This window comes from Hippopotamus amphibius, chromosome 4 (assembly GCF_030028045.1).
Source record: "Hippopotamus amphibius kiboko isolate mHipAmp2 chromosome 4, mHipAmp2.hap2, whole genome shotgun sequence".
NCBI classification, from domain to species: Eukaryota; Metazoa; Chordata; class Mammalia; order Artiodactyla; family Hippopotamidae; genus Hippopotamus; species Hippopotamus amphibius.
This window is the reverse complement of record NC_080189.1, coordinates 136762493-136785759: the sequence shown is the minus strand read 5'-3', so window position 1 is coordinate 136785759 and position 23267 is coordinate 136762493. Positions and strand designations below refer to the sequence as shown.

The window sequence follows — 23267 nt, the reverse complement described above, 5'->3', positions numbered from 1 at the left end:
CTGGCTAGATTGTTAATAATCTCTCTAACATGCATGAAGACAGCCAGACTTTGGGGCCCTGACAGCCCTGGCTGGGTGCACCCCGTGCTTCTCTGCTGGGTCTGTCTTTGCCCCTTGGCTGCCCCTGGTGACGGACACCACACCTTGAGGAAGCCACGTGCTTCCTTGGTAACTGGGTTGGAAAATTGGATAATTAAGGTTGATGAAGACAGGAGGTAGGGTTTCTTCCCATGTGGTCATGGTCACCTCCCACTTTGAGAGGTGAGGCTGAAGCTCAGAGGTGCAGGCTGGGGCTACGGTGTCAGAGCCAGTGGCACTGCTGTGCTCTGGCAAGGCTGTTCCCCAGCCACCGGGACCCAGGACAGGGCAGGTTTGAGGCACCCGCCTTTCCTGGCTTAGGTGTTGACTGCAGGACAGAAGAGAGGCCAGCAGGGGTGCCCTCTGCCAGCTGTCCCCACCTGCACAGGCCAGAGTCAAGGTGGGCCTGTCCCTGCTTGTCCTTCAAGGTCCCTGTGTGTAAAAGGAGCAGCTAAGCTCGACGCTTCCCTGCTTTCTTCCAACCCTGACTGATGGATTCTCAACTGCTTTAAGGGGCATTGCTGGGCCCCAGGTGCTGTTCTGGGTACTTCCTGTATGTTAGCAGCACATCCATGAGAGGAGCTCCCAAAGTGGGAGGCTCTTGTCCAAGGTCACGGCCGTCAGGAGTGGTACTGGAGTTTGACCTGGGCCAGTGCTCAGAGCGCAGGTCCTCGCTGCTGGCAGCAGGCCAGATGCACAGAGATGACTGGACAGGGGGAGCAAGTTGGGGTGGGTCGGCGATAAACAGCCAGCCTCTCAAGTAAGCTGGGCCTTTGGCCCCCCCAGGGGTGGATATGTGTGTGAGCGGGGAGAGGTTTCTAAAGGTGAGTGAAGGTGAGTTGTTTCAATGTTGAATCGTAAATGGCTTTCTGTCACATGCTGCCATAAGAGGACCTCTTTGTCATGCCCAGACCTTGGGCTGTGCCAGGTCTGGCTGGGCACCGAGAGCTGGGGAGGGCCGGGTCCAGGCTCCAGAAACAGGCTGCAGTGAGTGGCCCTCCTTGAGCGGCTGTCCTGTAGGCAGACACCAAGGGCACAGCTGCCTGGGACCTGGAAGAGCAGACTGGCCTTCTCTTGCTGTGGGGGGGGGTGTCCGGTCAGCCCTGTAGGCTTGATATGGTGCTGACAGAGAGGGCTCGGAGGTTCCCACTTCCGGAAGCCCCTGCGGCTTCCTGCTGTGGTGTGGCGGCAGCTCACACCATTCTCGGCTGGGCCTTCTGGAGCCCATGGTCCAAGTGGGAGATGGCCCGCATCTGAGGATTTGAGAGGGGTGGGCACTAGGGGAGTCCTGCAGGTTGGGGGGCCTGAGCAAGCCCAGGGTGGAGTCAGCACCTACGGGGTGTCCAGACAGGCACAGCTGCAGAGGCTCGGGCCCAGGGTCTGCTGGTGCACCTGTGCGAGGAGGCCAGCGTGGGGCCAAGTGAGCAGCAGGGGGAGGAGAGGGAGACCTGGGCTTTGGGCTGTAATGGCCAGGTTTGTATCCTTTTGCACAAAGGCCTCTGGTCAGCGTATGCACAAATCTGGGTCACTGTTGATTGGAACATCCTCCCTGATTTTTAGGACTTGCTCAGGAACTGCAGGTCTTTGCAGAAAGTCACCTCTTAGGGGAGAGGACCTGCCTGGGAGACCCACCCAGAGGTTGTGTCTGTCTTGTCTGGGGGTCAAGCCTTTGTTGGTTGTTTGTGTCTGACCTGCTCCTTTGAGGCCACGGGTACCGGCCAGCCCCCACAGGCCTCTCTCACATGACTTTTGCGAGCAGCTCCTTCACCTCTGACTGTGGGCCGTGGCTTCCCCGGGTGTGTTTCTCCAATGTCAGGAAGCAGCAGGGAATCTGGGAAAACTGGGTATGAGCTTGTGATCTGGCTATAGTCTGTGCTGCTGCCAGGACGTCATAGCAAGTGGCTGGCCCCTCACCACTGGCTTCTTTTTTCCCTTTTCAAGGAATCTGCTGGGACATCCCTGGTGGTGCAGTGGTTAAGAATCTGCCTGCCAATGCAGGGGACACGTGTTTGAGCCCTGGTCCAGGAAGATCCCACATGCCTTGGAGAAACTAAGCTCTCGAGCCACAACTGAGGCCACATGCCACAACTATTGAAGCCCATGCTCCTAGAGCCTGTGCTCCACAGCAAGAGAAGCCACTGCAATGAGAAGCCCATGCACTGCAATGAAGAGTAGCCCCTTGCTCACTGCAACTAGAGAAAGCCCATGCACAGCAATGAAGACTCAACTCAGCCAATAAATAAATAAATTTATAAAAAAAAAAAAAGGAAGCTGCCATTTGTGGCTACACTCCTGTCCACCCCATGTACCTTTCCCTCTGAAGCGATCCCCTCAGCTCCTGGACTCTGAGGCCCAAGCACAGGTGCATGGTGGTCGCAGGGCTGAGGCTCCTTCCTGTGTGCTGCTGGCACTCGTCGCCCCCACTGGGCGATGACTCAGTGGTGGAGAAGTCCCTCAGGCCCCTAAAGGACAAGAAGAAGAAGCTGGACGAAGGAGGCCCCGTGTACAGCCCCCTGCAGAGGTGGCCGTGAGGAAGCTGCTGGGGCAGCGGGTCCTGGACGAGCTGAAGCACTACCCACGGCTTCCGCCTGCTCTGCATCCACACCAAGAGCGCCATGCGCAGGCTCTGGCGCATCCTCCATGGCCACAGCCTGACTTGCCGCGAGCGCAGGCAGATAATGGGCGTGTGCTCCTGTTCGGGTCACCTGTTAGTTGCCTTAAGTGTCTAAAGTCACAGCAAGAGATTGTACGACAGTAGCTTTAGTTCTCGCCTGAGTTAGCTGAATTTGTCTTTCGGGCACCTCAGGGTTCCTGATTTTGGGGCTGGGACAGTGTGGCTGACGCAGCTTTGTAGAGAAGGTGCAGCCATAGCCCTGCTGGTGGGCTCCCAGGGGCTCTGGGGGGGCTTTGTTCTCTGCCTGAAGGGTGCTCAGGGCTCCTCCTTTGGAGCTTCAGTTGCTTGCTACAGGTGGAGCATGCTGCAGGGCTGACACCCTCACCATATAAGTGGTTCTTTTAGGGTGACTGCACTGCTGACGCACCCTCTCGTGCCAAGTGTTGGGAGTCACCACATAGTGTCTTTGGGCTGTCACGGATGAAACTGTTGTTTCGTGACTTAGTTTCTGGCTGTGTTAAATTGTTCTCATCTGATCCTTGATCCTTCGTGCTGTTGAACCTTCTGCTCCCTTTCAGTCTGGGGACCTGGCTGAGCAGCAGTGACACCCCTGTAGCAATGAGCACCCTGACCCTCAGCCCTTGCCTTCTAACCACCCCCATGTAGAGGAACCGGGGCTCTTTGGAACATAGCTGATTGAGGGCTGGGACAGCACCGGTACTAGGATAACCTGTGTCAGAAAATAAGAAGACTTGAAAATAAAAAATGCGGGCACTTCTGGGGTTAGCCAGTGGGGAGTAAATGGGACTTTCTCCATTTCCCTCAACAATAGTGTGTGGTTTCATAGTTTTTCATGGTATTGTGAATGGAATTTTTTCATTGTGGTAAAGTACACAACCTAAAATTTACCCTTTTTAAGCATTTTTAAGTATACAGTTCTGTCATTAAGTACATTCACATTGTGGTGACATCGGTACCACCGTCTCCAGAACTCTTTTCATCTCTTTTCATCCTCCTAAGCTGAAACTGCCCCCATTCAATATCAACTCCCTGCCCTTTGCCCCCAGCCCCTGGCACCTGCCATTCTACTTTCTGTCTCTCTCAATCTGACTCCTCCAGGGACCTCATATCAGTTGGAATCACACAGGATCTGTCCTATGTGACTGGCTTGTTTCACTGAGAAAAATGTCCTCAAGGTTCACCCTCATCATAGCAGGTGTCGGAATCCCTGTCCTGTTTAAGGCTGAATCAGGCTCCAGTGTGGGGGTAGGCCACATTTTATCTATCCATCTTCCATCTATGGACACTTGGGTCACTTCCATATTTTGTCTATTGTAGGTAAATGGACCTTTTAAAATTTCATTTTCCATTTGTTTATTGCCAGTATATAGAAATACAGTTGGTTTTTATGTATTGATCTTGTATCTTGCAGGCTTACCAAACTCAGTTATTAGTGCTAGCATGGTTTTTGTAAATTCCATCAGAATTTTATCAGGAACAGATTTTGGATTTTGTCAGATACTTTTTCAGTGTCCATTTATTTTTTTATTTTTAATGTTTTTGAAGTATGATTGATTTGCGATATTGTTTCAGGTGTACAGCAAAGTGATTCAATTACATATATATTTTTTCAGATTATTTTCCATGATAAGTTATAAGATATTGAATATAGGTCTCTGTGCTGTACAGTAAATTGTTGTTGCTTATCTTTTCTGTGTCTACTTAGATGGTCATATGGTTTTTTCTTTTCCTTTTAATTTTTTTTTTTCTCTTGGCTGCACCTCACAGCATGTGGGGTCTTAGTTCCTGGACCAGGGATTGAATCCACATCCCCTGCATGGAAGCTCAGAGTCTTACCACTAGACTGCTAGGGAAGTCCCAGTTTTTGCTTTTTCTAGTTTTAGTAACTAAATGGTTGATATTGTCAGATCAAATAAAAAAAGAAAGACTTAATTCTATGCATTCTACAAGAAACACATCTAAATGTAAAGACATAATAAGTTAAAAGTAAAAGAATGAAAAAAGGTAAGTGATGCTAAACTGGTCCAAGAAAGCCGACATTAATATCAGACAAAGTCGACATCAGAGCCAGGATTACCAGGATGGAAGAGGTCATTCATGGTGACGAGAGGGGCAGGTTGTCAAGAGGACATGATATTCCTAGACACTTATGCACCAGTAACAGAAGTCAGACACTAGAGACACTTTGTGTGGCTCTGTGCATGGAAAATGCCCAGAAAAGGCAAATTTGTAGAAATAAATCACTATGCCCAGGCCTGAGAGTGGAAGTGGAGGTTAACTACAAATGGACACAGTGGGATATTTTGTCACGACAAAAATGTTCTAAAACTGGATTTTGGAGATGGTTTCACAATCTGTAAATGTACCAGAATTTATTGAATTACATACTTACAGTGAATGAATGTTATGGTATGTAAATTAAACCTTGATGGAACTGCTAAAAAATGGAGGAAAGTTGAAAAGCACAGGCACCAACTTGAAGGGTCATATCTGGGACCATTTGAGCATAAAAATATAAATAGTAATGAGTTATAAACACATAAAAATATAGAAATCCTTGACCATTCAGATACTAAATAGAAAAATGAACATGCAAGAAAGCAAGGTTGGTAAATGAGGAGTTGGGCTTCAGTTAGGAAATTGCTGTTTTGTGACCATCAGAGCAGAGGCTGGTTTGGGAGGAACTGTGATGAGTGTCTAGGGAGAGAGGTGGGTGATTATTTTTGTGCTCTTGGGGCATCCTTTTGCAGATGGAGAGAACACCCTGACCAGGTGGTCACAGTGACCACCATCTCAGGGCAGGCAATGTCTGACCCCAGGAGGGCAGCCATCACGGGAAGTGGTGCTCGAGCCAGAATCGAGGCCCTTAGTAGAAATGGCGTCACTCCTCAGCAGATGGTCTGGTTAGTTGTGGTAGACACGGCTGACAACACGGAGAGCATAGTCTTGGCAGCTGTGCGCCCAGGCTGTTCCGAGTGGAAGGAGTCTGTGCAGAGCAGGCGCTGGTGCAGGGGCAGGTGGGCTGCTGGGAATGCAGCAGTGATTATCCACTGTTCTCAGGGACTGTCGATTATTTCAAGTTGTGAATTTCTTTAAAGTCATCAGCAGCAGGATTTTGTTTACATCAGTGAGGCACTTTGATTTTTTTCCCTGATCACTGCTGTGTAGCATGGTCTTAAATCTAACCTGTTGTCTCAGGAAACACAAGAGAAGTGCCCCGCCAACATTTGGCCCTCCTTTGCGCAGAGCATTTGGAGTGAGTGGTGTGGCTGCAGACTTCCCAGGTGGCCCTCACTGCCACCAGCAGTCCTCAGTCTGTAGCTCTTGCCCAGCTGTCCGCCAGGCTGGTGGGCACCTGGCAGATGCCCTGGGGGTTGCTCATGGGCAGCGTCCAGTGATGGGTGCCACTCCATGCAGGGAGTTAGCTTCCACCCAGCTCTTGTGACCACCGCCGTGCGGAGTGTTTGGCCTGGGAGGCGCCTGCCCTTGCTGCTCCGGGTGACCGTGTAAGACATGCTCCCCAGTCACCCTCTGGTCCCTCTGCCCCTTCCAGTTCCTCCGGATCTATGCCGACCTCTTCCGCCTGGTGCCCCTCACGGTCTTCATGGAGTTCCTGCTTCCCGCCGCCGTGAAGCTCCTCCCCAACACGTTACCATCCACGTTTGAGACCCAGTCCATCAAGGTGACCAGCTCGTTTCAGAACCAGTTTGAAAGTAGTTTCAAGGCTGCATTGTTTTGGGACTGACATTTCAGATGTTAGATGATTTTGAATTTTGTTTTCTTCAGACTTCAGTCATGCTATGCTGTGATTATTTAATAGATGCTGGTTTCAGGTTTGTTTCTCTTTAAACGGGTCTTAAATTACGGTTTCTCTAGACCAGTGTTCCTCAAGCCACAGGTCGAGACCCATTCGTGGGGGATGAGGTGGGTCTAGGGCAGGATGGGCTGACTACAGCCCATGGGCCATGCCAGCCCTGCCCACTTTGGTCAGTAAGGCCTTTTGGGGACACGCATGCCCTGCCGTGTGTGTATTGTCTGGTGGCCTCTGCCCTTCACACAGCTCGGCCCATAGGGCCTCAGAGGTTTACAGGATGGTTCTTTGTGGAGTTTGCTGGCGCCTTCTCTGGGGGGGAGCGGGGGAGGGGTGTCACACAATTTTTTTAAAAATTGTGAAATAGAAAGTTTTTGAATGCATAGCTTGTGGGTGAAGGAAGTGCTGTTCAGGAGGCATCTTGGGGCACTGGGTGCCACACAAAGGGCTGGCAGTGGGTCCGGGCCGGCACCGTCCAGGAAGGCTTGCGGGGCAGGGGCAGGGACTGCAGTGCCCTCTCTGACCTTGCAGGAGGAGAGGCTGAAGAAGGAGCTGCAGGTCAAGCTGGAACTGGCCATTTCCTTCAGGACACCATCGAGGAGATGGCCTTGAAGAACAAGGCAGACAAAGGCAATGCCACCAAAGACGTCTCTGTGTTTTTCCAGAAGGTGCTATGATGCGTCGTCCCATGTGGCCTTGGCCCATTGGCCCCCAGTGCTGGTTAGAGCCCCAGGGCTGCCTCGCCTTATCTGGGGTGCATCCCTTGCCTCCTTTCTCCCCTCTTTTTCACTGTGCATGACAAGGGTGGTGCTCCCAGGCAGGCACCGGCGGGTGCTGTGGGGATGTGACCCGGCCGCGCCCCTGCCCTGCCCCAGGAGGTCAAGCCTACGGTCCCAAGAATGTGAACTCATGTTCACAAGTCCCTGCCTGGGTCTCCAGACTCTGCAGCAGCCCTGGGGGAGGTAGAGTTTGGCAGGAACCTAAGACCCCCACGGTTGTGACCAGAGGGGGCTGGGCTGGGGGAAGCGGGGCCAGACTGCCCCATAGCCACGTCCATGGTGCGGGGGGGAGGCAGGGCTGCCCACCCAGTGTGGAGACCCTGGCCTTTTCCCGGCCGGACGCCGTGTGCTGTGTGGACACCTCGCTTGCAGGAGCCCAGCCAGGCAGCGCTCAGGGCTTTGGGTCCCAGGGGCAACTCCCCATAGGAGACGTGCGCTCTGAACTGAGGGAGGGTGTGGGCGGCCCCTGTGCTTTGTTTCCTAACTTGAGGTGTGTGGCCCAAGGCCGTGGGGTGCTGGGGGACACACAGCCTGCCCGTGGAGACCCTTACAACGGCTCCTGCAGAGCCAAGAGATGGGGGAGAGGCCCAGCAATGAGGAGATCATGCGTTTTTCCAAACTGTTCAAGGATGAGCTGACCCTGCACAACCTCACGTGCTGGAGCTGCAGTCCTCGGGCACCAACAGCTTCCTGCGCTTCCAGCTCACCATGAGGCTGCGCTCTGTCAAGGCCGACGACAAGGTGAGCGCTTGTGGTCCCTCGGTGCGCGTCTGTGTGTCTCCTGGAGTGAGTGCTGGGGCCACATGGCGTTCAGCTGCCATGATGGCATATCTTCCTGTGGTGGGATGTGGTCACTGAGAAGGTGGATTTTAACGATGGCCCGATGTCTCATCATATAGTGTGTCATGATTTACTAACCATTACTTTAGCTAATCTCGTGCTACCCTAAAGAACACTCTAATAAATACCTTTTCACGTGGATTTTTCCCCAGGTCTTTGATAGGTCCTATAAAAATAGTGACCTAGAATTGGGGCTCCTAAGTAGAAGGGCAGGAAGTCAAAAGCAAGTCCTGGCCCACAACCAGATGGCTCTGGAGCTGTGCCGCCCGCCTGCCCGCCCAGCCCCCCCACAGTGTGCATCCCGAGTGTGCGTTTCTCAAGAAGTCACGAAGCGCCCCTCGTTCTCTCTAGTGATGCTTCTTGCCTTCAAGTCTGTGGTGTCTGCTGTTCCAGTAGCTGAGCCAGCTTGCTCTGGGATCATCTTCTTCATCTTTTTACTTACAGGCTTCCTGCATCCTCGTATCTGCCTGTGTTTGTTATTGTTTTAATCTGTCCTGATGATCCTCTGTCTTATAGTTGGAGTATTTAGTCTGTACTCTTTTCCTGTGTGTCCTCCCTGTTTTATGTTCCCCTTTATCTCCTTTCTCGCCTTCTTTTGGATTAATCAAGTATTTACTATTCTATCCCCTCTCCATTAGCTTGTTACTTATTTATGATTTTAGCAGTTTCTCTAGAGTTTACCGCCACCTTCCTTGATACATTGGAGCTTAAGGGGAGTGAGTGCCTTTCCTGCCACACGCGTGCTGGGGCCGCACGACATCTCAGCTGCACTCACCCTCCTGCCACCACGTTGCGTGCATTTTTGTACCTGAGTTGATGTGTGTGTACTGTGTAATCACCCTCCTGACCCCATTCCTTCCTTCCTACATTTCCACCCAGGCCGTCTCCTCCGCTAGAGGAGTCCCCTCAGTTCCTGTTTGTGTGGATGTGTCTCTGTTAACCTTCCATTCTGCAGGGCATTGCTGCAGCCTGCAGGACTCCAGGCCTGCAGTTCTGTTCTCTACACTTAAAGATGCCATTGAGTGTGTGTCAGCCAGCAGGCCTGCTGTTGTGCCTTGGAAGATGTCCATCTTTCTCTGGCAGTGTCTGAGATGTGCCTGTTTGGATTTTAGCAGTCTTAGAGGAATGTCCTGGGCTCCTCTGTGTCTGTGCTTATCCTATTTCCTGGTTGTGGTGCTTCCATCATTTCATTAAATACTACCCCACCCCACCCTGCCCCACGTGATTTACGTTTCCCTTTGCCTGCTCATGGTCCCTACATCACATATGCTCTCTCTGTATTTTATATCCTTTTGTATATTTGGTTTACTTATCCTCTCTTCTTCTTGGTCTAATTACTCTCAAACCCATCCTCTGAGATTTCTGCTTTCAGGTAAAACTGTCCATCTTGTTCTCCAGAAGATCATGACTGCATTTTGTGAGAATGAAGAGAAATTGTGTCTCTGCTCTGCTCGGGAGAGGCAGCCTGGAGGCAGGTGGCCGGAGTTGGGTCCTGGCCACTCACTCGCTTTGTGACCATGAACAGGTCCCCTAACCTCAGTGCTTCAGATGCCTGTGTGGTGGGGCAGCGGCCGGGCCTCTGCTGTTAAGAAGGGGGAGGGGGCATACTTTCTGTTGGCTGGTAGGTAAAAAACATACATAAGAAGACTGAGGGATTTCCCTGGTGGTCCAGTGGTTGCAAATCCACCTTCCAGTACAGTCAGACACAGGTTTGATCCCTGGTCAGGGAACTAAGATCCCACACGCCACAGAGTAACTAAGCCTGCATACCACAGCTACTGAGCACACAGGCCACAACTACAGAGCATACGCACTCTGGAGCGCCAGAACTAGAGAGAAGCCCAAAGCCCGTGACTCGTGCACCACAACGCAGATCGACATAGCCAAAAATAAAATAAATACACGTTAAAAAAAATGACTCTGAAAAGTGGGGAGAAGCCCCTGAGACCCCAGGGATGGCACAAGAGGTCTTTGTGCCTCATAGATCCAGCCTTGGGGCTGCAGAAGCCAGAATCGCTGACAAGGACAGGCTTTAAAAGCCCATCTTCTGGCGGAAGGAACGGGGCCGCCTAGCAGGACAGATTTCAGAGAGGGACCTCTCTGCTCCAGCCAGACACCACAGAAAACAGTATCTCCCGACAGCCCCCCCCTCCCCACCACACACACACAGAGTGGTGGGTGGGGCTGGGACCACCATCCTTGTCAGGTTGTAACAGCTGGGATGCTATCAGGGAAGGCTGTGAGGGGGTGGCTCATTCATCATCAGCCCCTTGCCCCCTGCCCCCTGCCCCATGTGGTATCAGTAGAGAGCAGCAGGAGGCCTGACCTCCACCCCCACCTGACAGTCCCAAGACAGTCCCCACTTCCCTACTGGGGTGGTGTCAGGAGGGGCCATTAATGAGGTTCTCCTGCTCCTCCCAGCCAGAGAGGCATACGGAGCCTCGTGGGGAGTCCAACGTCCACCCACTCCTCCCAGCAGAGTCAGAAGCAGCCTCGCACATCCCCCCTGTTCCAAATGTTCCAAAATGCACCCTGGATGTAATTTATGGGTATGACTGAGTGATGTCACAGAGAGCTCAGGGCCATTGGAAGGAACTTATGCTTCAGAAACAGAACCAGGAAGTAAGGGGAGGGAGGAACTGGGACTCAGCCCTAATCATGGTGTGGTGGGAGTGGTCAGCAGGAGACATTTTTGATTGGGCAGGAAGTGAAACAGAAGTCAGGGTTTGTGGCTGGAGGACTTGAAGTACAATTTTCACAGGCCCAGGGAAGCCCGGCCGCAGGGGACGTGCACACAACCTGGGCTGCTAGTTTGGATCCACAGATGCCAGGTTGTCAATGTGCCTGTAAACTCTGACGTGACACCCCACACCAGAGCACTGTCAGGGAGCCTGCTAGGCTGGAAGACTGACGTTCGCTCCAGAATCTCAGCACGCAGGACTCCAAACCCAACTCCAGATGAAAAGCACTCTTCATGCTAAGCACCAGGAGGACCCCAAAGTGAATGAAAAAAGGCATCAGTGGACACCAGCACCAAGAGGACAGAGAAAATGGGTCATTTTTATCACTGGCCACCTCTCAGATTCAGTAAAAGACATAAATCTACAGATTTAAGAAAACGAGTGAACCTCAGACAGGATAAGCACAAAGAAGTCTACCCAAAGACATGCAGTCACATGAACAAACGTGAAGGACAAAGAAATAATTTTGAAAGCAGTGAGAGAGAATGGCCTCTTACCTGCAGGAAAAACAATTTGAATGAGAGTGTATTTCTCATCAGAAACTATGGAGGCCAGAAGGAACCGGAAAGTATTTTTTGTGTGGTGAAAAAAAGCATTGTTGGGACTTCCCTGGTGGAGCAGTGGTTAAGAATCTGCCTGCCAATGCAGGGGACACGGGTCTGATCCCTGGTCTGGGAAGATCCCACATGTCAAAGAGCAATGAAGCCTGTGCACCACAACTACTGAGCCCACAAGCTGCAACTACTGAAGCCCACACACCTAGAGCCTATGCTCTGCAACAAGAGAAGCCACCACAATGAGAAGCCTGCGCACCACAATGAAGAGTAGCCCCCACTCACTGCAACCAGAGGAAGCCAATGAGCAGCAACAAAGACCCAACGCAGCCAAAAATAAGTAGTTTAAAAAAAAAGAACTCTCAACTCAGTCCTATATGCAGCAAAAATAAAAATTTAATTAAAAGTTAAAAAAAAAAAGGAATGAGGGGGAAATCAAGACATTCTCAGATGAAGGAAAACTAAGACAATTTGTCACCAGCAGAGCTGCCCTGGAGAACCTTGAAGCATCAGGAAGAAAGAACATGACAAGCAACAGGCTTTGCTCCTGCTTGTGTGTCTTCTGAGTGAAGTGTGATGGTGGAAACAGAAAGGGGGCACGTGCCACGTGGCTCCGTGTCAGTAGGTGACATTAGGATGAGCTCACTGGGCGGGGGAGGGTAAAGGGGTGAGGCCACTACAGTTCACTCTGTGATGAGTTAGGCACATTGTGTAATACGAGAGCAAGCCCTGAAAATGGACACAGTGATACACTCAGAAGCACAGGAGATCAGTGCAGATGGGATCCATGAGCTCCACAGGAAGATGGGGAAAGGAAACAAACAAAAGGCAGTGTTTGCATAATAACCAAGAGCTGGAAACAAGAGGTCCTTCTCTGGGCGAATGGTGAACCAGGACGTTTGTACTGTGCAGCGTACTCACTAATGAAAGGGGTGGTTTATGACCACACACCAGCTGCATGGGTCTCCAAGGAGTTCCAATACACACCCTGTGGTCCTGTTTCTGTGATGTTCTTCGAATGACAGAATTACAGAAACAAAGAGCAGATTAGTGGTTCCCAGGGGTCAGGAGGGGGTAGGTATGTCTGTGAAGGGTGTCGTGGGGTCCTCGAGGGGATGGAGGTGTTTTCTGCCTGCACTGGCCTGGTGTCGCGTCCCGGCGGTGGTTTGATACGTATGCTGTAAGGTGTTACCATGGGGAGGAACTGTATGACTGCACGTCTGTCTAGAGTTGCCCCAGAACTGACGCAGGTAGCAGTCGTGTCCTCCTCACAGGGTCACTGGGAGGCTTATGTGGGGGAAGCAGACGGTGCTGTCGCCCTCCGTTCCTTCTCTCCTCTCCCCTCCTCCCTCATGGTCTGCTTAAAACGCCGAGCGCAGTGTCCTGTGGCTCAGGGGCTCCTGTGTGCTTTCCCGCTTGGGTCACCATGGCCTCAGGCTGAGGAGGAGGCAGCTCAAGAGATATCTTCAGAGCATCGGGGTCACCCCGGTCCCCTCCATCCTCTTCCTTCCTGGGAACACGGAGGACACTGGGCGTGGTGGTGTGGGGACAGGAGAAGCATGGGATTTGGGCAGCAGGGCTGCTCCCAGGGCAGAGAGTAGGGCCTGGGCCAGGTGGGCGTCTTCAAATCTCTGTGCGGGTCCTGGCCATTGACCCTGAGGTCCCTGTCCTCTGTCAGATGGCCAGGTCCCTGCAAACCCGGCACCGGGGCCTTGGCAGTGGGGGTTTATCTTGTGTTTGGCAAAATGTAATAGGAAGGTGGCTTCTCATCAGACACTTAGTTCCCAAGTGTGTGAATGCAGGCAGCACAGACCCATAGTGGCCCTTCAGGAGGTACCTGTGTGGCTCCCTTCGACAGCTCATTGCTGAGGAGGGGGTAGACAGCCTCAGCATCAAGGAGCTGCAGGTGGTGTGTCGGGCATGAAGCATGTGGGCCCTGGGTGTCATGCAAGACTGTCTGTGGGACCAGCTGAAGCAGGTGCGTGGGGCGGGGGGCCTTCTGTCCGGTAGGAGGTGGGAGGCTGCTGGGCTCAGCTCCACCTGGGCCAGGTCCTGGCCACCTGCCACCCCGGGCACGCTCTGATCTCCCTCACAGGCGCCTGGTTGCTACTGGTGTCCTTACCGTCCCCCCCCGGCAGTCTCTTGTGGACACACGAGGACGAGGTCAGCTTCCTGTGAAATTCCAGTGTCTCTCAACTGAGGCCAGGGCATTTGGGGAAGTAGGACCCAGGCCAACCTGACCTCCGAAGCCTCTGCTCTCGGCAGCCTGGGTCTGAGTAAGTCCACCTTCTCTGGCCACTCGGGGGGCCCTCAGACAGAAGTCAGGGGCCAGCTCTGCAGGGCCACAGGCCGGCCGAGCTGTGTGGGCCCGAGTAGATTAGACATTGGGTGGGCGACATTATAGCAACTCAGCCTTCACGTCAGAGGGCGTCAGCTGCCCCCCGGGGTTGGGTTGTCTTTCCGGTGTGGACAGAAGGCAGCTATGCTCACCACTCCACCACCAACGCTGTACTTCCTGGTGTAGATGAAGACGCGTGACGCCTGCTGTCCCTGCTGACACAGACGTTGCTTAATGGGCAGCACCTTGTTCTCATCCTTGTCTTCACTGACCTCGTCTTTGACAGGGTCCCCTCCTGGACCCTCCTCTGTGGGGTGCCCTGGGTCTGCCAGGCCAGAGTGTACTCAGGTGCTCAAGTGTGGGGCGCTGCACCAGAGAGATGTCAGCTATCAGGGCGCGCTGGGCTCCAAGGGCTCAGGTGCCTTCCTCTCCCACTGTTTTACCTGTGCTCAGCATTTTCTCCCTGTTCTGAGAGTTCCTTCTCGACTCACCTTTTGTTCCGCATCCACTTTGTGTCCAAGCATCACCGTGATTTTTTTTGTCAGTTTGAACATTGTTTTTGTGTCACTCAAATAGTCTAAAACAGTGCCCGGCTCACAGTAGTGGTGCAAACCTCAAACATGGAATGAACTCACCAGGGCCACCTTTGGAGTTTCTGTGCCATTTTTAAGTGAAGAACTTTGGGAACAGAACCCATCGTCTAGCTCTTTGTTTTCCAAGCCCTGTGGCCTCACCGCAGGGGCATCTCCTGGTCGCTTGACTAAGGTGGGCAGCAGTCATTAACACAGCAGTAAAGAGTCCTTTCAGAGCTTTCAGTGTCTCATGGGAGAGCCTGCTCAGGTGACTTAGGGATCCATCCTCTCGGGTGCTGTTGTGGTTCTTGCCACCAGTCTCCTCCCCCTCCTCCTGCTCCCCGCCCAAAACCAGAACAGAGAGGAAAGTTCCAGGGCCAAAAGCCCTGGCTCTGGTCACGGGAGACGCGGGCGGGACAAGGCCGGCAGGTGAGCCTGAGCTTCCAGTCCCACCTGTAGTGGCTGGAGCTGCACCTGCACCAGGAGATCCCGACGTCGCTGCCAACGTCCCGGGCCATGTACCTCACCCCCGACACCCTCTCATCTGCCAACTAGCTCAAGCCCACCCTGCAGACCCTTCGGGAGATTGTGAAGTGTTGCGAGGCCCCGTCTACTGCTCACTCTGCTGGGGGCCCTCTTGCTGCTGGGGGAGACCCCGCCTCCTCAGCCCAAGGAGCCTGCCAACCCGCCACTGGCCCCTCCTTTCTTTCTTGTCTGTCCTTTTCCACACGCTGGGGGCCCTGCGGTACGAGCGGAAGGTGGCTCTCGGGGTCCTCAGGGCGCTTTCCCGTGGTTGGGGGGCGTACTCCTGGGGAAGAAAGCCGGGATGGCCACGATGTCTGGAGACCCGGGCCAGGTGCAGCGTGGGCCCCTTGGCTGGGGGCACGCCTGCCCCACATCTGAGCATGCTCACAGGCGTCCCCTCCCTGAAGGCGAAGGAAGCCCGCACGAAGGTGGCCGAGGCAGAGGGCGAGCAGGTGGACAAGGCCAAGCTGGAGGCCACACTACAGGAGGAGGAGGCCATCCGGCAGGAGTATTGGGAGGAGCTGCAGAGGCACCCCCAGGTGGTGGGTGGTGAGCGGCTGGCAGGGGAGGGGCTGGGCGCATGGGGAAGACTGGAGGGGGAGGGGGGAAGGGGGGAGGGGGAGAATGGCGAGGCGGATGCCCTCTTGCGGGTCAGGCGCCAGTCACTGCAGGTGGCCAGCCCGGCCCTGAGGCCCTGAAGCTGAGGTTCAAGGCCGCGGCGGCTTAATGGAGGCCTCCGGCCACCCTGCAGACACTGGGGCGCTGATGCAGGAGCTGCGTGAACGCGCCTCGGCCCTCACTGCGCCCGCGTAGAGGGGCCTGCGGCGTCACCGCGCGAGGCCGACTCCACTGCCAGCCTGCCGGCTCTCCCGACCTTGACCCTCCCGCAGCGGCCCATCTGCCCTGTGGATGCCGCGGTCTGATGGGGGTGCTGAGCCGGCAGCGGCCTTGCATTTCAGAACCAAGCAGAGCCTGAAGCGGTGGCAGAAGGTGCCCGGGGGAGGCCGGTGGCTGAGCCGCAGCTGGAAGAGCCTGACGTGACCTTGCCGTTGAGACCCTGAAGGATGGCACGCCCGTCCTGGAAGTCTTGAAGGTAAGGGCGCCCGCCCAGAGGGCCAGCGGGTCACCTGCAGGGCGGGGGCTCCCGAGGAAGCGGGGCTGGAGGGCTGCAGCCTGGCTGCTCAGGGTGACGGTGGACGGTCATGGGTGAGGAGAGCGAGGCCAAAGGGTGAGTCAGCCCTGCCCTGGCTCCGGCCCCTGTGCTCTGCATGGCAGGGCACCCAGCAGGGAAGCCCCCCTTGCAGTTACCTTGCTTGCGGCCCTGCGCGGGGAGCCTGATGTGCTGTGTGCCCCAGGGGTGCCTGCTTCTGGCAGCCTTGCAGTCCTGGTTGTAGTCCATGTTCCTCGTGAGACGCCTTCTCTCTTGGAACCGCTGGGTGGCTCTGGCACACAGAGCACAGTGGGCGGAGCAGCTTCTGAAGGTGTGTTGGGTGTGGGAAGTGTTTACTGGACAGACAGGTGGTAGCATCATTTGGCAACTGGAGTAGGAGAGAGAAACCAGGACGGCAGCTTTATCTCTGGGGATTCCCAGCGAGGTCACCAGGGTGGGGGGCTGGGGGCCTCTGCATTCAGAGGTCAGAGGGGTTGAGGCCTGGGGGGGGCGGGGGGGGGGGGGGCGTGAAGTCAAGCATGTCCACACCTGGGTGGGGGGGTAGGCTTTGTCGGGTGTGCTGAGGGCCGGGTGGATGCGGCCTGGGGACTGACCCCTGATGGGCAGCGTGGGGTCATTGGAAGTGGAGGGAAAAGCCCCACTGCAGGGCCTCAGGGGAGAGATGGGAGGACACCAGCCTCCCCTAGGCCAGTGGGTGGGAAGGGCCAGTGGGTTGGACGGGGGCATGGAGCTGTTTGTGTGAGAAGAGAAAGCATAAAGCACCAACACCGGGGGTCTTGCTGAAAGGAGCTGGGGTGGCATGGTGGGGGCAGAAGCAGTGGGGGACAGGGGCTGGTGTAGCCTGGGATAAGCCCAGTGAGCCTCTGCTTCACTTGGTGATGGCCCAGGAGACAGATGAAGACCAACATGCCATGTCACTGGTGCAAGGCTGGGAGGAAGAGGGTCCCAGGAGCCCAGGCTGACCTAGGCTTGAAGGGTGACCCTGGGAAGGGTCAGGGACCAAGGTACCAGGGTCATTTTGAAGGTGATTTGGGGCTGAGGCCTGGAAGCTGAACAGAGGCGGGGCGTGGTCCGGCCTGCAGAGCATGGTCTGGGAGAAGGGATCATCCTTCAGCAATAGGGGCAGGATGGTTGGCTATCTCCATGGAAACAGATGCATCCCATTTCCAGTGGATTAAAGGCTTAGATGTGAAAGGACATTTAAACTCTCAGGAGAGCTTATGAACTAAGGACTGACAGGGATTTCTTAGCAAGGAGCACAAATCTTTAAAAACTTATAATGAAGAACCTTGGTTTGTTGGAAAGATGCCACAGAGAGTGGGGGCATCACCATTTCCCGTCTACAGTGCAGGCCTGGGTCTCATCAGTATTGACCATTTGCTTGGACAGAGAACTTGAATAGCTCTAGGAAATCGAGTTTGTAGCTGAAAACCTCTCCACAGGGAAAGCCCCAGACCCACATGGCTTCAGAGGTGAAATTGCTGGTGAGTCCAAACATGTAAGGAATAAATCCTTCCCGTGCTGCACAAACCCTTGTCAGAAAGTTGAAGAGAAGGGGATGTTCTGAGGTGAGCATCCCCTGACGCCAAAACTAGATGGATGTGAGGCAGCTGCAGGCCAGTGTCCATCCCAAACACAGGCGTGCAGTTCTCAGCAAGCTTCTAGTAAGTGAAATGCAGCTATTCTGTAGAAAGGATAATACGTCATGACCTCCTGGGGTTTGTTCAGGGAATGCAAAAAAAATCAGTCAATGTAACGAGCACATGAACCGCCTCAAGAGAAAAACCACGTATGATCATCTCAGTAGATGCACCAAAAGCGCTGGACAGAATCCAGCATCTGTTCTCGATTAAAAAATTTTCTCAGCAAGCCAGTGGAAGTGAACCTTCTCAACCCGATGTGAAGCAGCTGGAGAAGCACCTGTGGTCAGAGGACCCCTGACAGTGGCAGGGACGTTGTTATCCCCACCTGTTCAGCATCGGACTGAAGGTCCTGTGGGAAGACATTCGGGAACCTTTCTGAAACCTTGAAAATGTTAAAGTATGTGGGCCGAGCGATGGGATTCAGAATGTCCTGCTTGAGCAGTGGAGGAGCTAAGGGTGCGGGGCATGGAGACTAATATCACCCTGTTTGGCCCTGAAGGATGGCTGGTTAGCCAAAGACAGGTAAGATTCCTCAGAGGAGGAACAACCTAAGACAGGCACAGCCACAGAGGGGCCAACAGGGGTGGTGCATAGAGCCTTCCTTATATCACCCTGTTTGGCCCTGGAGGATGACTGGTTAGCCAGAGACCGGTAAGATTCCTCAAGGGAGGAACAACCTAAGACAGGCACAGTCGCAGAGGGGCCAACAGGGGTGGGGCACCGACCCCCAATATATGAGAGAGGTCTCCTGCCCCCAGGGCTGTTTTGCTCTCCAGGCCCAGCTCAAATCCACACCTGCTCAACTCGGACCCAGGAAGCAAACAAAGATAATTGCCTCAGTCATGTGAGGCCTTTGATTGTTTATGAGTGTAACCTGAGAATGCTAGCTGAAGAACTCAATGAAAGCAAGCTGGGATGAGTCAGCAGGGCTCTTGATCCGAGAGGTCTTGAGCCCCCCGGTCCCACTTTTCTCTTCAGTCTGTGTCTGTGTCTTCTTCAAGCTTGCGGCACCCCTCACTCACCTCGAGTCACCGAGCTGGTCTCGGCAAGGTCCGGCCAGGATGGTTAGATGAGGAGCAAATAAAATCACACAGAAAGGAAACCCTTTATTGACAGACAGTGTGAACCCCTAAAAGGGCACTGTACTTCTTTGTACTAGTAATGAACAACCATCGAGTTGGAATTTTAAGAAGCATATCATACAATAGCATCCACAAAGTGAACTACTTAGGGATAAGTTTGAAAATAGATATGCAGACCTGCACAGGATGCTATAAAATGTTGCTGAGGAAAATTAAAGCAGTAAATAAATGGAGAGCTCCACTGCACTAATGGATGTGAAGACTTGGTGTTGGTAACATGTTAATTCTCCCCAGCTGATCTGTGGATTCAAGCCCATCGAAATCCCAGCAAGCTTTTTTGTTGACATTGACAGACTTATTCTAAAATGTATATGGAAATTCAAAGGACCTAGACTAGCCACGATGATGGACAAGCAGGTTTGGCGTATTGCTGGATGGAATGGTACGCGGCGGTCAGAAGGAACACGCCGTCACTTGCGTGAATCTCAGGGCAACAGAGCTCAAGCTGTGTGACACTGTTTGTCAGAATTCCAGCCAATGAGTCTGTCATGACGGAAGGCAGGCCGGTGGGGGTGGGGACATGGGCACGAGTAAACCCACCTTCATAAGAGTGACGATACTTCTCTGTCCAGTGGTGGCTCCCTAGGTGTGCACGTCTGCCAGACACACTGCACAGGTGCACTCGGGTGCAGGAAGCACCTCAAAGAGTGAAGATGGTGACTGCACGTGCCTACTGGCTTTGCACGGAGCCCGAGACTCTGCCAAGTGCAGTGTGGACACAGGACACAGATAGAAGAGTGGCCAGGCCTTCGGGGGCAAGCCAGTTATTCCCCTTCATGTAGGTGTTTTGGTTTGCTTGTTTTCTTTCCAGGAAGAGGAAATAACTCAGGAGGACATTGACATGCTCAGTGACGCCTGTTCGAAACTGAAGGAACAGAAGAAATCCTTCACGAAGGAGAAGGAGGAGCTGGAGCTGCTGAAGGAGGATGTCCAGAACTATAGCAAGGTGCGGCGGGGACAGTGGGGATGGCGGGGAGAGGGGTGAGCCTGTAAACAGAGTAAACCCAGGCTGTGTCAGGCCCTGGAGTATTCAGTGATGCTTCCTTCAAATAAAGGATAAGCTGGCCATATAGTCTTTGGAGAGAAAGCTGAATTTAAGTGAATCTTTTTCAGTAGCTTTTCTAGTCATCCCATTGGGTCACTCCCCCTGGAATGCTGGCCATTCGCCCTTGTAGGTGAAAAGCATGTATCGTCTTTGTTTCTAAACACATGAAGGTATCAGAAGAATAGTCTGGTTACTTGGTATATGAAATCTTATTTTTGTTCATGATTCCCCAAAAGACTTCTTTCTTACATACTAGGTTTGTTTTTTGGGGTTTTCTTTTTGAGATTGGTAAAGATAATCGACCATTATCTGAGCTTTCTTGTGGCAGCCCTCTTGCTGTGTGGGTCCTCTAGTCCCCACCTCACCTCCATTCTTCCCTGTAGGGCTTGCTCATAGGAAAAACCACAGGCTGGAATGTAAGACGACACTCACCAGTCCTTGATTCTTTCATGCATTAGGAAGAAAGTCGGGGCTCAGAGCACAGTCCATTTCCTTTGCTGAAAAAACAGTGTTTGAGCTGCAAAGATAAGAACAAGTTTGCATGATAGACAGGAACAAGCCTGCGGCTTTGCGGCTGGAGTCAGTGGCCCTGCTCTACGCACAGTGTGGACCTTTCCACCTTCATCTTGTGGTCTGGATTAATCCATTTACTTTTACAAGGTGAACTTAAAGTTTCTTTTTAGTTTTAAGGCAGTCTATTTATAACTAAATAATTTTATTAGGACTTCCAGGAGATCAAGAAGGAACTTTCAAAGACTGGCAAAGAAATACACATGGAGGAGTCTAAAGCCAGCAAGAGGCTGACCAAGCGGGTGTGGCAGATGACCGGGCAGATCGACAGACTGCTCACGCAGCTGGAGGCCAATCAGGAGGCCGGCAAGCTGGGCCCCGCCATCGGAGGGCTCGCCTGTGGAGTGAGTGTGCCACCCAGCCGCCAGGGACCCAGGGCCTTTCTGACCCCAGAGTGCGTGTCCCAGCCTTGGTGACCAGCCGCCTTCCCTCTGACCTAGTGGCTGCAGCCAGAACCCAGGTTCTCCACAACACTGTCCCTGAAGTGGCCCTGAGCCAGGTCTTCCCTGCACGTGCGCACACACACCACAGCGCCCTTGGCCTGCGTCTGCAGGACCTCAGCTGCAGCCGCACACTCTCCCTGCATCCACCCCACCCACACCTCTCTCCAGGCTGTCATCACAGGTCCTTCCAGAGTGTATGTCGGATCACAGCTCCCCTGGGAACCCCCGGCCCCTCCCTGCCCCTTCTCCCCTCCCTCCAGCCTCCTCCCTCTTCCTGAACCCCCTATACACAGGCAGTCAATAATGACTCCCATGCAGGGGCTGGCTCTGCACTGGTGTGTCCCAGATGCCTGGGATGGTGGCTGGCAGGAGCCAGCATCATGGGAGTGGCTGCCAGGTGGGTGAACTCTCCCCACCCCCCAGGTGGTAGCAGCTGACACTCAGCGCTGCTATGCGCCACGCACCCTGCTGGGAGTGCCCACATCTCCACGGGGCTGGTGGGCTGGCTGCAGGGCCCTTGCTGTCCTCAGGCTGGTGGCCCTTCCCCCTAGAGGAGGCCAGGGTCCACTCTTGGGTTGACCTGCTGTGTTGTGTGGGCCCAGCTGCCCTCACTGGTCAGAGGGCAGTATGGCCATACTCAGCCCCTCCCACCTTGACCAGGGCGCAGACAGGCCTGAGGAACCACCCGGTCACGGTGGGGCTCTGTCCTGATTGCCACTGAAGAGGCCGGGCTCGCTGATGGCTGTGCACACAGGAGACCCTGGATGGAGTGATGGTTTCTGTTTTTGTGTCCACGTTGGCTGGGTGTCCCAAGGGGATGGGGTGAGGGAGCCTTGCAGGGAGGGGCTGTCTGGGTCAGGGCTGACCCTCAGGTGCCCCCCACCACGAGCCGTGAGGCTATGGGTGCTGCCAGCTGTGCTGCATGCAGACTGTGTCCCCCCAAGGAGACCATTATCAGCGCCATGAAACAAATCAGGCACTTTCCTGAAAACAAGCTCATCAGCCCAGCCTTGGCACTGGATGAAAATAAGGATGGCAAGGTCCACATCAATGACCTTGTCCAGGTGGGCCATGGGGGTCTCGCTGGGAGCCCTTTCCACTGCTGTGTCCACCCGAGAGGCCCCCTGGCCTGGTCTTGCCCTTGCTCTAAACACAAAGTGGAGAAAGGGCAGTGAAGCTGTCCCTCTGGAGCAGGCCGCCTGTGTTTGCCTGGATACCTGCCCTCTCCTGGCCTAGCAGGACCCTGGCCGGGGCTGGAAAGCATGGTATTGGGGAGGCTGGGGCGTTGTAGCCCCAGAGAGGGGGCAGGCTTGTGGGCGTGGGGGCCACCTGAGGCCTGAGTGCCTGGTGCTGAGATCTCGGGCAGCCCAGGACACCTGCACGGGGCTCCACCTTCATAAGGAAGGAGGTCCGTGAACTCTGGCATTTCTGTGGAGAGGGCACCTTCGCAGGCGGCTCTGATGGCTCCCCGGGTCTCTAGCCCATCACTAACTTCACTTCAGTTGGGAGCAAGGCCTTCCCAGCTTGTGGGCCGAGTATCATCACCCTGGTGACAGCAGAGGCTGGGAGGGGGCCTGTCGCCTGGGGCCCCTCCTTGGTGCTCCTTGAGGCACTCTGCCCAAGCAGGGCCTGGCCCGGCAGCCTCACTGTGCCATCTGGCCCACCTCCCTGCAGCCCCGGGCTCCTTGGGGGGCATAGCTGGCACCCTTACCTGGACCTGCTGACCATGGGCTTCCTGCTCTCCAAGTCCCTCTCCTTGGTGACTCATAGCCTGGCCTGGGGCTTCGGAGCCTGTTGGCTCCATGTGGGGGTGAGTGGGGGTCTGGTCCCCAGAAGACCAGGGCAGATGGAGGACCCCAGAGTACCCCTGGTGGGACAGTGCAGCGTGCAAGTGCCAAGGCCATCCCAGCCTCATAGCTGTGTCCCATCTGCTCTCCATGTTCTGAGGGGAAATTTCATGCTGTGAAGGGACAGAGCTGCCCTGAGTCTCGTGTGTGTGAGCTGGTGGACAAAAAAGACATTCCATCTCTGCCAGCCAGGTGGCTGAGACTGTGGCCATGCTGGAGAAGGAGGAGAAGGAGAAGGCCAAGGAGAAGGCCGAGAAGGAGGCCACAGAAGTGAAGAACTAGGGCCTGCCCGGCTCTCAGGCGCCTTGGTGGCCCCCCACATGCTGCCTCCATCCCCCAACGGTGGTCCTGACGTCATAGTGATTGCTTTGAAGTGGTTCTTAATGACAGATGTAATATTTTGTCTGGAATAAATTAGAAACTTCATAATCAAGTAATTTTTAATTTTCATCATTCCACAAAGATTCAGTCAGTCTGGGATCCCCAAATCTTCTCTGGGTTCACGCAGTGGCCCACCGCTGCCATGGTTCCAG

The 23267-nt window shown here is 54.2% G+C and overlaps 1 pseudogene; it reads left to right on the top strand.

Annotated features, from left to right (window-relative positions):
• The first annotated feature begins 2444 nt into the window (after nucleotides 1-2444).
• On the top strand, nucleotides 2445-23016 carry LOC130851956 (mitochondrial proton/calcium exchanger protein-like; annotated as a pseudogene).
• The last annotated feature ends 251 nt before the right edge of the window (nucleotides 23017-23267 follow it).